Source organism: Pseudophryne corroboree, chromosome 10, assembly GCF_028390025.1.
Source record: "Pseudophryne corroboree isolate aPseCor3 chromosome 10, aPseCor3.hap2, whole genome shotgun sequence".
Classification (NCBI taxonomy): Eukaryota; Metazoa; Chordata; class Amphibia; order Anura; family Myobatrachidae; genus Pseudophryne; species Pseudophryne corroboree.
The window spans coordinates 297,114,974-297,128,448 of record NC_086453.1 but is presented as its reverse complement, the minus strand read 5'-3'; the positions used below and the strand labels follow the sequence as shown (position 1 = coordinate 297,128,448).

Below are 13,475 nucleotides of genomic sequence, written 5' to 3'. Positions count from 1 at the left end.
AATTTGTAACTTAATCTTAGGCTGTGTGAATAGTTTCTATCTCCGAATCAGCTTCTTAGCTAATATGGTGCAGTGTTTAGGATTAAGGGCCTAATTCAGACCTGATCGCAGCAGCAAATTTGTTAGCTAATGGGCAAAACCAGTGGGATAATTCAGACTGCATAGCTGCAGCGGCCACGTATTTTGTCAATTTGCGGCCATTTCCGACAGACTGTTAGCCTGTTTTCGACAATGCTGATTCGATTTAAAAAAAAAGTTGGATCAGCATTGTCAAAAATGGGCAAAACCTCTCAGAAATGCCCAGAAATTGAATACTGATCTGTCGGATCCTCTCCGTCAGAGAGGATCCGATAGGCATTGAATAAACCTGATAGTAAACAACCCTCCATCTGCATCTGCAGTGACATTGGCAGGACTGGACCGTGACAATGCAAATTGCTGTGAATTGTGCTCTTTATGGCCCTGCCTCCTGCTGCAAAATGCCTTGAATCGAGGGCAGGGCCTTGATTATGCATTTCATGGCACTAGTGGTGAGATGCATCGAAGGGTGAATTGGGTGGAGAAATGGACAAGTGGAAAAGTTACCTATAGCAACCAATCAGCTTATATAAATTATTTTATAGAATGTACTCGATAAATGTTACCTCAAAACTGATTGGTTACTATGTGCAACTTTTCCACTTATTACTTCTCCCCAGGTCTCCCCACATTACAGAATGTAATGTAAACAAGATCATGAGGCGAAACTCGAACTCTCAACCTAAGCATTGCTCACTAGTAAGTATCATGTGCTTACAGATTGCATCTTGGTAGCTGATTATCATCATACTGAGCATTGTGTGGTTTTGTGGCACTCACCTCTATTCCTGAGTTTTTGTAGCAACAATTTAGTAGACGATATATGAGGAAATGTATGTATTAACAAAACCTGCTCCAGGTGAGGCTTGAACTCACAACCTCGGCATTGCTCATCAGTAACTGTCTTATAAGTACCGCATGCTAACCAATTGCGCCACTGGAGAAACTACAAAGTTTTATTTCAAGACATTTTTTGTGTAATTAGATGATTATACTTTTGGAGTGCCAACCAGGCCAGAATTTGCTAAAATATTGCATTAGTATTCAGTTTTATTCTGCAATTAATGATTACTAACTTATGTTTGAAAACCATAGAGCTGTCACCATGATGACTGAATTTTATAACTGTGTACCCCACATGCTCTTATCCCTCTATCTACCTCACCCCTTGCAACAGACGATTGTTAGAGCTTCATCTCACTGCCTCTGCAATGTCCGTAGCGGAGAAGAGAAGTAACATAAATAATACACATTTTCTACAGTACGTAACAGTGTTACAATGTGCTTTATGTAACTTGTATGCCTCTATTTTATGTATTCCCAGTTTCCCACACTGGTCCTTCACTGTGGCCTCTTATAAATCAGTGACAATGATACTTATTGGATAGATGCGCTTTCTAATTGAGTGTATCTAACTAGTATATTTATGTAAACAAAATTCTTGTTTTCAATTTGCAACTTAATCTTAGGCTGTGTGAATAGTGTCTATCTCCGAATCAGCTTCTTAGCTAATATGGTGCACTGTTTAGGAGTAAGGGCCTAATTCAGACCTGATTGCAGCAGCAAATTTGTTAGCTAGTGGGCAAAACCAGGGGGATAATTCCGACTGCATCGCTGCAGCGGCCACGTATTTTGTCGAATTTGCGGCCATTTCGGACAGGCTTTTGGCCCGTTTTCGATAATGCTGATTCGATTTAAAAAAAAAAGTTGGATCAGCATTGTCAAAAACGGGCAAAACATCTCAGAAATGCCCAGAAATTGAATACTGAACTGTAGGATCCTCTCCGTCAGAATCGAGGACAGGGCCTTGATTATGTGTTTCATGGCACTAGGGGTGAGATGCATCAAAGGGTGAATGGAGTGGAGAAATGGACTAGTGGAGAAGTTGCCTATAGCAACCAATCAGCTTATATCAATCACTTTATAGAATGTACTTGATAAATGTTACTTCAAAACTGATTGGTTACTATGTGCAACTTTTCCACTTATTACTTCTCCCCAGGTCTCCCCACATTACAGAATGTAATGTAAAACAAGATCATGAGGCGAAACTCGAACTCTCAACCTAAGCATTGCTCACTAGTATCATGTGCTTACAGATTGCATCTTGGTAGCTGATATTTACTTAGTGTTCATAGAATTTAGTATAATTGAAACACATCATCATACTGAGCATTGTGTGGTTTTGTGGCACTCACCTCTATTCCTGAGTTTTTGTTGTGAACATTCATGAGCAACAATTTAGTAGACGATATATGAGGAAATGTATGTATAAAAAAACCTGCTCCAGGTGAGGCTTGAACTCACAACCTCGGCATTGCTCATCAGTAACTGTCTTATAAGTACCGCGCGCTAACCGATTGCGCCACTGGAGCAGTTATAAAGTTGCATTTCAAGACTTTTTTTGTGTAATTATATGATTATACTTTTGGAGTGCCAACCATGTCTGAATTTACTAAAATATTGCATTAGTATTCAGTTTATTTTATTCTGCGATTAATGATTACTAACTTATGTTGGGAAACCATAGAGCTGTCACCATGGTGACTGAATTTTATAACTGTGCACCCCACATGCTCTTATCCCTCTATCTACCTCACCCCTTGCAACAGACAATTGTTAGAGCTTCATCTCACAGCCTCTGCAATGTCCGTAGCGGAGAAGAGAAGTAACATAAATAATACACATTTTCTACAGTACGTAACAGTGTTACAATGTGCTTTATGTAACTTGTATGCCTCTATTTTATGTATTCCCAGTTTCCCACACTGGTCCTTCACTGTGGCCTCTTATAAATCAGTGACAATGATACTTATTGGATAGATGCGCTTTCTAATTGAGTGTATCTAACTAGTATATTTATGTAAACAAAATTCTTGTTTTCAATTTGCAACTTAATCTTAGGCTGTGTGAATAGTGTCTATCTCCGAATCAGCTTCTTAGCTAATATGGTGCAGTGTTTAGGAGTAAGGGCCTAATTCAGACCTGATCGCAGCAGCAAATTTGTTAGCTAATGGGCAAAACCAGGGGGATAATTCAGACTGCATCGCTGCAGCGGCCACGTATTTTGTCAAATTTGCGGCCATTTCCGACAGGCTGTTAGCCCGTTTTCGACAATGCTGATTCGATTTAAAAAAAAAGTTGGATCAGCATTGTCAAAAATGGGCAAAACCTCTCAGAAATGCCCAGAAATTGAATACTGAACTGTAGGATCCTCTCCGTCAGAGAGGATCCGATAGGCATTGAATAAACCTGATAGTAAACAACCCTCCATCTGCATCTGCAGTGACATTGGCAGGACTGGACCGTGACAATGCAAATTGCTGTGAATTGTGCTATTTATGGCCCTGCCTCCTGCTGCAAAATAACTTGAATCGAGGGCAGGGCCTTGTTTATGCATTTCATGGCACTAGTGGTGAGATGCATCGAAGGGTGAATTGGGTGGAGAAATTGACTAGTGGAAAAGTTACCTATAGCAACCAATCAGCTTATATCAATTATTTTATAGAATGTACTCGATAAATGTTACCTCAAAACTGATTGGTTACTATGTGCAACTTTTCCACTTATTACTTCTCCCTAGGTCTCCCCACATTACAGAGTGTAATGTAAAACAAGATCATGAGGCGAAACTCGAACTCTCAACCTAAGCATTGCTCACTAGTAAGTATCATGTGCTTACAGATTGCATCTTGGTAGCTGATTATCATCATACTGAGCATTGTGTGGTTTTATGGCACTCCCCTCTATTCCTGAGTTTTTGTAGCAACAATTTAGTAGACGATATATGAGGAAATGTATGTATTAACAAAACCTGCTCCAGGTGAGGCTTGAACTCACAACCTCGGCATTGCTCATCAGTAACTGTCTTATAAGTACCACATGCTAACCAATTGCGCCACTGGAGAAACTGCAAAGTTTTATTTCAAGACATTTTTGTGTAATTAGATGATTATACTTTTGGAGTGCCAACCAGGCCTGAATTTGCTAAAATATTGCATTAGTATTCAGTTTTATTCTGCAATTAATGATTACTAACTTATGTTGGAAAACCATAGAGCTGTCACCATGGTGACTGAATTTTATAACTGTGTACCCCACATGCTCTTATCCCTCTATCTACCTCACCCCTTGCAACAGACAATTGTTAGAGCTTCATCTCACAGCCTCTGCAATGTCCGTAGCGGAGAAGAGAAGTAACATAAATAATACACATTTTCTACAGTATGTAACAGTGTTACAATGTGCTTTATGTAACTTGTATTCCTCTATTTTATGTATTCCCAGTTTCCCACACTGTCCTTCACTGTGGCCTCTTATAAATCAGTGACAATGATACTTATTGGATAGATGCGCTTTCGAATAGAGTGTATCTAACTAGTATATTTATGTAAACAAAATTCTTGTTTTCAATTTGCAACTTAATCTTAGGCTGTGTGAATAGTGTCTATCTCCGAATCAGCTTCTTAGCTAATATGGTGCAGTGTTTAGGAGTAAGGGCCTAATTCAGACCTGATTGCAGCAGCAAATTTGTTAGCTAGTGGGCAAAACCAGGGGGATAATTCCGACTGCATCGCTGCAGCGGCCACGTATTTTGTCAAATTTGCGGCCATTTCCGACAGGCTTTTGGCCCGTTTTCGATAATGCTGATTCGAATTTAAAAAAAAAGTTGGATCAGCATTGTCAAAAATGGGCAAAACCTCTCAGAAATGCCCAGAAATTGAATACTGAACTGTAGGATCCTCTCCGTCAGAGAGGATCCGATAGGCATTGAATAGACCTGATAGTAAACTACCCTCCATCTGCATCTGCAGTAACATTGGCAGGACTGGACCGTGACCATGCAAATTACTGTGAATTGTGCTCTTTGTGGCCCTGCCTCCTGCTGCAAAATACCTTGAATCGAGGGCAGGGCCTTGATCAGAGCCGGCCATAGGCATAGGCAAACTAGGCAATTGCCTAGGGCATTTGATATGCCTAGGGGCATCATCAGCTTCTGCTGATTAAAATGATATGCGGCATGCCTATATTCTGTATGTAGCATTTCATATGCAGATACAGCCACAGTCTCACACAGTATATTGGCATGCTGCATATCAGTTTAATCAGCAGAAGCTGCTTGTGCATCCTAGCCACATAGCAATGCAAATAAGATGCATTTTCATTAAAAAAAGGTGCCAGACGTTAGCATTGATGCAAGATTTGTGAGGACACATCTGTATCCAAGCAGAGGCAGAGGTCACAGTGTTAGTGGAAGTGTGAGTGCTGTGTGCATGTGAGTGGGTTGGTTGTGCAGTAGTGTTCAGAATATGTGTAAGGAGCATTATGTGTGTCATGTAAAAATGCATTAATAATGTGCAACATATGTGTAAAGGGCCACTGTGTGTGTCATTGTGTGTATAAGGGCATTAATAATGTGCGGCATATGTGTAACAGGGTACTACTGTATGTGTGTCATTATGTGTATAGGGGCACTAATAATGTGCAGCAAATGTGTAGGGGGCACTATGTGTGTCATTATGTGTATAAGGGCATTAATAATGTGCGGCATATGTGTAAGGGACATTATGTGTAAAAGGGCATTACTAAAGGTTGTCATAATGTGTAAGGTGCATTATGTTTATTAGGACATTAATGTGTCTCATATGTGTAAGGGGCATTACTGCGTGGAATTGTGTAAAAATGCATTACTAATGTGTGGCATTATGTGTATAAGGTGCTCTACTATGTGGCGTTGCATATAGAAAGGGCACTACTGTTTCATCTAATGTGAATAAAGAGCAATAAGGTGTGGTGTAATGTGAATAAGGAGCAATTCAGTGTGATGTAATGTGAATATGGAGCTATACTGTGAGGAGTAACGTTTATAAGGTAAAGTGATACTACTGTGGTATGTAATATGAATTATGGACACTATCACAAGATAAAATGTGAATAAAGTTGCAGTACTGTGTGGCGTAATTGGAATTGGGGTTACTATTGTGTGGCCATGCTCCTTCCCAGCAAGAAGATGCCCCTTTTTGGGCTGTGCGTCAAATGTGCGAACTGTTCCTATTTAAAATATAGGGGGTACAAGGACTGCTATGGGTGAGGGGTGATGGTGCTGGGAAAGAGGTGCAAGGTCAGAGGCAGAACCAGCGGTGGTGCTAGGGGGCACCAGCCAAAATCTTGCCTAGGGCATCATATTGGTTAGGGCCGGCTCTGGCCTTGATTATGTGTTTCATGGCACTAGGGGTGAGATGCATCAAAGGGTGAATGGAGTGGAGAAATGGACTAGTGGAGAAGTTGCCTATAGCAACCAATCAGCTTATATCAATCACTATATAGAATGTACTTGATAAATGTTACTTCAAAACTGATTGGTTACTATGTGCAACTTTTCCACTTATTACTTCTCCCCAGGTCTCCCCACATTACAGAGTGTAATGTAAAACAAGATCATGAGGCGAAACTCGAACTCTCAACCTAAGCATTGCTCACTAGTATCATGTGCTTACAGATTGAATATTGGTAGCTGATATTTGTTTACTGTTCATAGACTTTAGTATAATTGAAACACATCATCATACTGAGCATTGTGTGGTTTTTGTTGTGAACATTCATGAGCAACAATTTAGTAGATGATATATGAGGAAATGTATGTATAAAAAAAACTGCTCCAGGTGAGGCTTGAACTCACAACCTCGGCATTGCTCATCAGTAACTGTCTTATAAGTACCGCGCGCTAACCGATTGCGCCACTGGAGCAGCTTCAAAGTTGCATTTCAAGACTTTTTTTGTGTAATTATATGATTATACCAATCATATATACCAACCAGGCCTGAATTTGCGAAAATATTGCATTAGTATTTAGTTTATTTTATTCTGCAATTAATGATTACTAACTTATGTTTGAAAACCATAGAGCTGTCACCATGGTGACTGAATTTTATAACTGTGTACCCCACATGCTCTTATCCCTCTATCTACCTCACCCCTTGCAACAGACAATTGTTAGAGCTTTATCTCACAGCCTCTGCAATGTCCGTAGCGGAGAAGGGAAGTAACATAAATAATACACATTTTCTACAGTATGTAACAGTGTTACAATGTGCTTTATGTAACTTGTATGCCTCTATTTTATGTATTCCCAGTTTCCCACACTGTCCTTCACTGTGGCCTCTTATACTGTAAATCAGTGACAATGATACTTATTGGATAGATGCGCTTTCTAATAGAGTGTATCTAACTAGTATATTTATGTAAACAAAATTCTTGTTTTTTGATTTGCAAGTTAATCTTAGGCTGTGTGAATAGTGTCTATCTCCGAATCAGCTTCTTAGCTAATATGGTGCACTGTTTAGGACAGTGGCGGAACTAGCGGGCGGTGGCCCCAGGTGCAACAAAATGCTTTGCCTCCCCCCTACCCCTCATCCCGTCCAAGTCCACCCACTCACCCCCAACTCCAAATTAGGGATTCTTTGCATGCTCCCGTAGGCGCGCAGGAAAAAAAATAGGGGCGTGGCTTAATGGGGAAGGGTTGTGGCCACAAAATAATACCAATTCATATTACGGAGCACAGTAGTCTCCATTATTCAAATTACGCCACACATTAGCGCCACTACACCAGGTAGAGCCCCTTTTACACATTACGGCGGACAGATTATGCTTTTTACACATTACGGCAGATAGCGTCCCCTTTTTACACATTACGGCATACAGAATCCACCTTTTTCAAATACGGCAGACAGCATCCACTTTTTACACATTACGGCAGACAGCATCCCCTTTTCACATATTACGGCAGACAGCGTACCCCTTTTTACACATTACAGAAGACAGCGTCCCCTTTTTACACATTACAACAGAGTCCCCTTTTTATACATTACGGCAGCCAGTCCCCCTTTTTACACATTACGGCAGACAGAGTCCCCTTTTTACAGATTACAGCAGAGTCCCCATTTTTACACATTACGGCAGCCAGAGTCCCCCTTTTTACACATTATAGCAGCCAGAGTCCCCCTTTTTACACATTACGGCAGCCAGTACCCCTTTTTACACATTACGGCAGCCAGAATAGATAGATAGATGAGGGAAGCGCATCCCAGCATTCACAGCGGCAGGGTCCAGCTTATTTGGAAGGAGAAGGACAGCTGCAGCGGCGCCGCCACCAATTACATTGCGCTGCTGCGGCTCCCTAGTCCCCCTCCCTCCTCCTCCTTCTCCCCGTGGCTGCGTCCCTGCGCTCTGCTGCTCCTCTCCTCTTCGTTGGCCCGCAGCACAAAGCGGCATGTAATGAGTTCGTTTGAGTCATTATATGCCGCTGGTTTTGGGACCCTTGACAAGGCACCGCTTGCACTGGTGGTAGTACTGCCACTGGTTTAGAATAGAGATGAGCGGGTTCGGTTTTACTTGGATTTACTCGGATTTACCCGAATCTCCTTATTGGCTATCGGACGTCACGTGTTTTGGTTAGCCAATAAAAAAAATCCAGAAAATAAGAAATGGCGATAATTCTGGCGTAAAGAACCGAATAAATCCGAACCCGCTAATCTCTAGTTTAGGATTAAGGGCCTAATTCAGACCTGATCGCAGCAGCAAATTTGTTAGCTAATGAGCAAAACCAGAGGGGTAATTCAGACTGCAGTTTGAATCACTTTGTGGAGTGTGCACGTGCAGCGGCCGCACTGCGCGTGCGCACCCCGGAAGCCCAGTGAGATGCTATCAGCATCTTCACTATCTGCGATCGCCTCTGCCTGATTGAGGCGGTTGCGGGAAGGGTTAGAACGCCGTTGGCAGGGCTAAACCCAGCAGGGGGGGCAGATATAACATTTGCAGAGAGAGTTAGATTTGGGTGGGTTATTTTGTTTCTGTGCAGGGTAAATACTGGCTGCTTTATTTTTACACTGCAATTTAGATTGCAGATTGAACTCACCACACTCAAATCTATCTCTCTCTGCACATGTTATATCTGCCTCCCCTGCAGTGCACATGGTTTTGCCCAACTGCTAAAAAAAATCCTGCTGCGATCAACTTGGAATTACCCCCAATATTACTCCTAATTTAAATTACGTTACACAGTAGTAACCCCTTATACACATTATGTCACACAATAGTGCCCCTTACACATCATGCCAACACAGTAATCCTTGTCACAGTGTGGAGAGATCAGCAGTGCCTGGCGCGGCCAAGGAGGGGCACCACCCGGCGATGCCACCCGCGACCAGGGGGTATAATTAAATATTAATGGCAGTGAATAGGTATCTATGCGCACTACCTAGTATTGGTGATGTAGTGATATATTAAGAAAAGCATTCTAGTAGTTTATTTTGAGTTTCTTCACTGTGGTGCATTGCGGTGCCAAATTCCGGCACCAACTTCTGGCTGCTGTGCGAACCACCAGCCCATACACTGCCACTACTAAGTGATTCCACCCCTTGACCAAGGGTGGCACCACCAGGCAGTGCCCCCTCTTCGGCCAGTGCACCTGGTGAGTGCCACCCAATTGGTAGATAACCTCCTGTCCCCAGCACATAGCCGTAGTCCCGACCCCCTCCCAGCACATAGCCGTAGTCCCCACCCCCTCCCAGCACATTGAAGTAGTCCCCGTACCACTCCCAGCATATAGCCGTAGTCTCTATCCCGCTCCCAGCACACAGCCGTAATCTCCATTCCCATCCCAGCACATAGCCATAGTTCCCACCTCCTCCCAGCACATAGCCGTAGTCCCCACCTCCTCCCAGCACATAGCCGTAGTCTCCATCCCCCTCCCAGGACATAGCCATATTCTCCCTGCAGAACATAGCCATCGTCTCCATCCCCCTCCCAGGACAAAGCCATAGTCTCCCCCAGCAAATAGCCATAGCCCCCATTCCAGCACATAGCCATAGTCCCTATCATCCTCCCATCACATAGAAGTAGTCCCCATCCCCCTCCCAGCACATAGCCATAGTCTCCATCTCCCTCCCAGGACAAAGCCATAGTCTCCCCCAGTAAATAGCCATAGACCCCATCCCAGCACATAGCCATCGTCTCCCCCAGCACATAGCCATAGCCCCCATCCCAGCACATATCCATAGTCCCTATCCCCCTCCCATCACATAGAAGTAGTCTCCACCCCCTCCCTGCACATAGCCGTAGTCCCCACCCCCTCCCTGCACATAGATGTAGTCCCCGTACCACTCCCAGCACATAGCCGTAGTCTCCATCCCGCTCCCAGCACACAGCCGTAGTCCCCCTCCTCCTCCCAGCACATAGCCGTAATCCCCCTCCTCATCCCAGCACATAGGCGTAATCTCCATTCCCCCCCCCAGCACATAGCCGTAGTCCTCACCTCCTCCCAGCACATAGCCATAGTCTCCATCCCCCTCCCAGGACATAGCCATATTCTCCCCCCAGAACATAGCCATAGTCTCCATCCCCCACCCAGGACAAAGCCATAGTCTCCCCCAGCAAATAGCCATACCCCCCCAGCCCAGCACATAGCCATAGTCTCCCCCAGCACATAGCCATAGCCCCCATCCCAGCACATAGCCATAGTCCCTATCCCCCTCCCATCACATAGAAGTAGTCCCCATCCCCCTCCCAGCACATAGCCATAGTCTCCATCTCCCTCCCAGGACAAAGCCATAGTCTCCTCCAGCAAATAGCCATAGCCCCCATCCCAGCACATAGCCATAGTCCCTATCATCCTCCCATCACATAGAAGTAGTCCCCATCCCCCTCTCAGCACATAGCCATAGTCTCCATCTCCCTCCCAGGACAAAGCCATAGTCTCCCCCAGTAAATAGCCATAGACTCCATCCCAGCACATAGCCATCGTCTCCCCCAGCACATAGCCATAGTCCTTATCCCCCTCCCATCACATAGAAGTAGTCTCCACCCCCTTCCAGCACATAGCCGTAGTCCCCACCCCCTCCCTGCACATAGATGTAGTCCCCGTACCACTCCCAGCACATAGCCGTAGTCTCCATCCCGCTCCCAGCACACAGCCGTAGTCCCCCTCCTCCTCCCAGCACATAGCCGTAATCCCCCTCCTCATCCCAGCACATAGGCGTAATCTCCATTCCCCTCCCAGTACATAGCCGTAGTCCTCACCTCCTCCCAGTACATAGCCGTAGTCTCCATTCCCCTCCCAGGACATAGCCATATTCTCCCCCCAGAACATAGCCATAGTCTCCATCCCCCTCCCAGGACAAAGCCATAGTCTCCCCCAGCAAATAGCCATACCCCCCAGCCCAGCACATAGCCATAGTCTCCCCCAGCACATAGCCATAGCCCCCATCCCAGCACATAGCCATAGTCCCTATCCCCCTCCCATCACATAGAAGTAGTCCCCATCCCCCTCCCAGCACATAGAAGTAGTCCTCATCCCCCTCCCAGCACATAGCCATAGTCCCACTCTCTCCAAGCACATCGCCGTAGTCCCCACCCCCTCCCAGCACATAGGTGTAGTCTAAATCCCCCTCCCAGCACATAGCCGTAGTCCCCACCCCCTCCCAGCACATAGCCGTAGTCTCCATCCCCCTCCCAGGACATAGCCATAGTCTCCATCCCCCTCCAGGACATAGACATGGTCTCCCCCCAGCACATAGCCATAGCCCCCATCCCAGCACATAGCCATAGTCTCCCCCCAGCACATAGCCATAGTCTCCCCCCAGCACATAGCCACAGTTCCCATCCCCCTCCGGGCCTCCCATCGCATAGAAGTAGTCTCCATCCCCCTCCCAGCACATATCCATAGTCCCCATCCACCTCCCAGCACATGATCTCTCCCCTCTTTGCATATAGTCATCTCTCCTCCCAGGACGTAGTCTCCCCCCTCGAAGCACATACTGTATCCGTAATATTTTGCAATACCTAGTTTGATGAGCTGGGCATCGCCTGGGCTGGAGGATCGCACAGTAGGCAGGAACACCAGACTTGAAGAAAGTGAAAATATACTACAGCTCCCAGCAACCCTTGCTGCCTGAAGCTCCCGACAGCAAGGGCTGCTGGGAGCTGTAGTTTATTTTCACTTCTTCATTGTAGTGCCGAATGCTAGCGCCTGTTCCTGCTTACTGTGCAAACCTCCAGCCCAGGTGATGGTACTACTAAGTGAGTACACCCATTGGCTGAGGGTGGCACTGCCAGGTGGCGCCCCTTCCTTGGCTGGTGCCCCTGGCGAGTGCCATCCTGGCTAATGTGTAGATACGCCCCTGTCATTATCTGAGAGTCTGTGTTACTAACTGCTGAATCGGAATACATAGGATATGCTGGTAGATGGGATGCCGGCTGTCAATATACCGACAGTGTAATCCAAGCAGAGGGGGAAGTGAGTCCACTTGCGGGCTTGCTGCGCACACCACGCATTGGGCCTAGAGGCTTGCTACGCTTGCCACAGGTTCTATTCCCACTTGGCTGGCGGTGTGGATCCTCCAACCGACTGGGAATACCTGGTTGTTGTCGGGATTCCGGCTGTCTGTTTATCGGCGGTGTTGGAATTCTGACTTCTGTCTCCTTAACGCTGGGATCCCAACAACAAGAGCTGGATTAACAATGGGTTGGGTGGAGCTGCAGCTCCAGCCCCCCCCCCCCCCCCCTCCCCCATGAAAATAGGCCCAGGCAGTGATGGTAGACATTGGTGACAAGAAAGAATTTTTTTGTCTGTCACCATCAGTGGCCATCCGAAGAACCGCCCACCCCCTCCCTCGCACCCTCCACCTGACTTAGTGCCCATGTACACTACAACGGCACCATCTCTGTGCAGCCAGCGCAGTAGTAGTAGTAGCTGCGCCTTTTCCGAATCTAGTGCTATGCTGTCTGCGGGCGGAAACAAAACAGGAGGAGGCAGTCCAGCGTCTCCCCGCCACTCACGTTTCCTGCCAGTCCTCTACTGCCTCCTCTCTGAAGCTGTGTTGCCGGGGCTCAACATCACCATCAGCGTGAAAACCAAATGACGGGGATCCGTTGCAGCCGACACCACTGACAAGCAGAACTGCTGTTGCCGAAGGTACAGTGCCGCCCGCAGGGCGGGAGAGAGGAAGGAGGTACTCAGTGCCACCTATACAGGGGGAAGGGGGGTAGTGTTACAGTGATGCCAGTACTGGATTGGGGGAGGGGGGAGAGTGCCTGTCCAATCCTTTCTCAACCCTCTCTCTCACACACTTCTCCCCTCTTGCTCTGTCTCCCTCTTCTCTCTCTCTCTCTCTCTCTCTCTCTCTCTCTCTCTCTGTGTGTCTTTCCCTTCTCTCTCTCTGTCACCCTCCTCTCTCTCTCTCTCTCTCTCTCTCTCCCCCCTATCTCACTGTTCCCCCCTTCATTTCTCTCTCTCTCTGTTTCTTAACCCTTCTCTCTCTCTCCCCTTCTGTGTGTGTGTCTCCCACCCTTCTCTCTCTCTTTCTTTTTGTCTCCCCCTTCTCTCAATCAGCCAGATGTAC

At 46.0% G+C, this 13,475-nt stretch overlaps 2 non-coding genes across 2 annotated transcripts; both read right to left on the bottom strand.

Annotated features, from left to right (window-relative positions):
• Positions 1-2,360: 2,360 nt before the first annotated feature.
• On the bottom strand, positions 2,361-2,453 carry TRNAI-UAU (transfer RNA isoleucine (anticodon UAU)). The gene is given in 2 exon segments: positions 2,361-2,396; positions 2,416-2,453. It is a non-coding gene; the product is annotated as a tRNA-Ile (tRNA).
• A 4,279-nt stretch (positions 2,454-6,732) lies between these two features.
• Positions 6,733-6,825, bottom strand: TRNAI-UAU (transfer RNA isoleucine (anticodon UAU)). Its single transcript is given in 2 exon segments — positions 6,733-6,768; positions 6,788-6,825. It is a non-coding gene; the product is annotated as a tRNA-Ile (tRNA).
• Between the last annotated feature and the right edge of the window lie 6,650 nt (positions 6,826-13,475).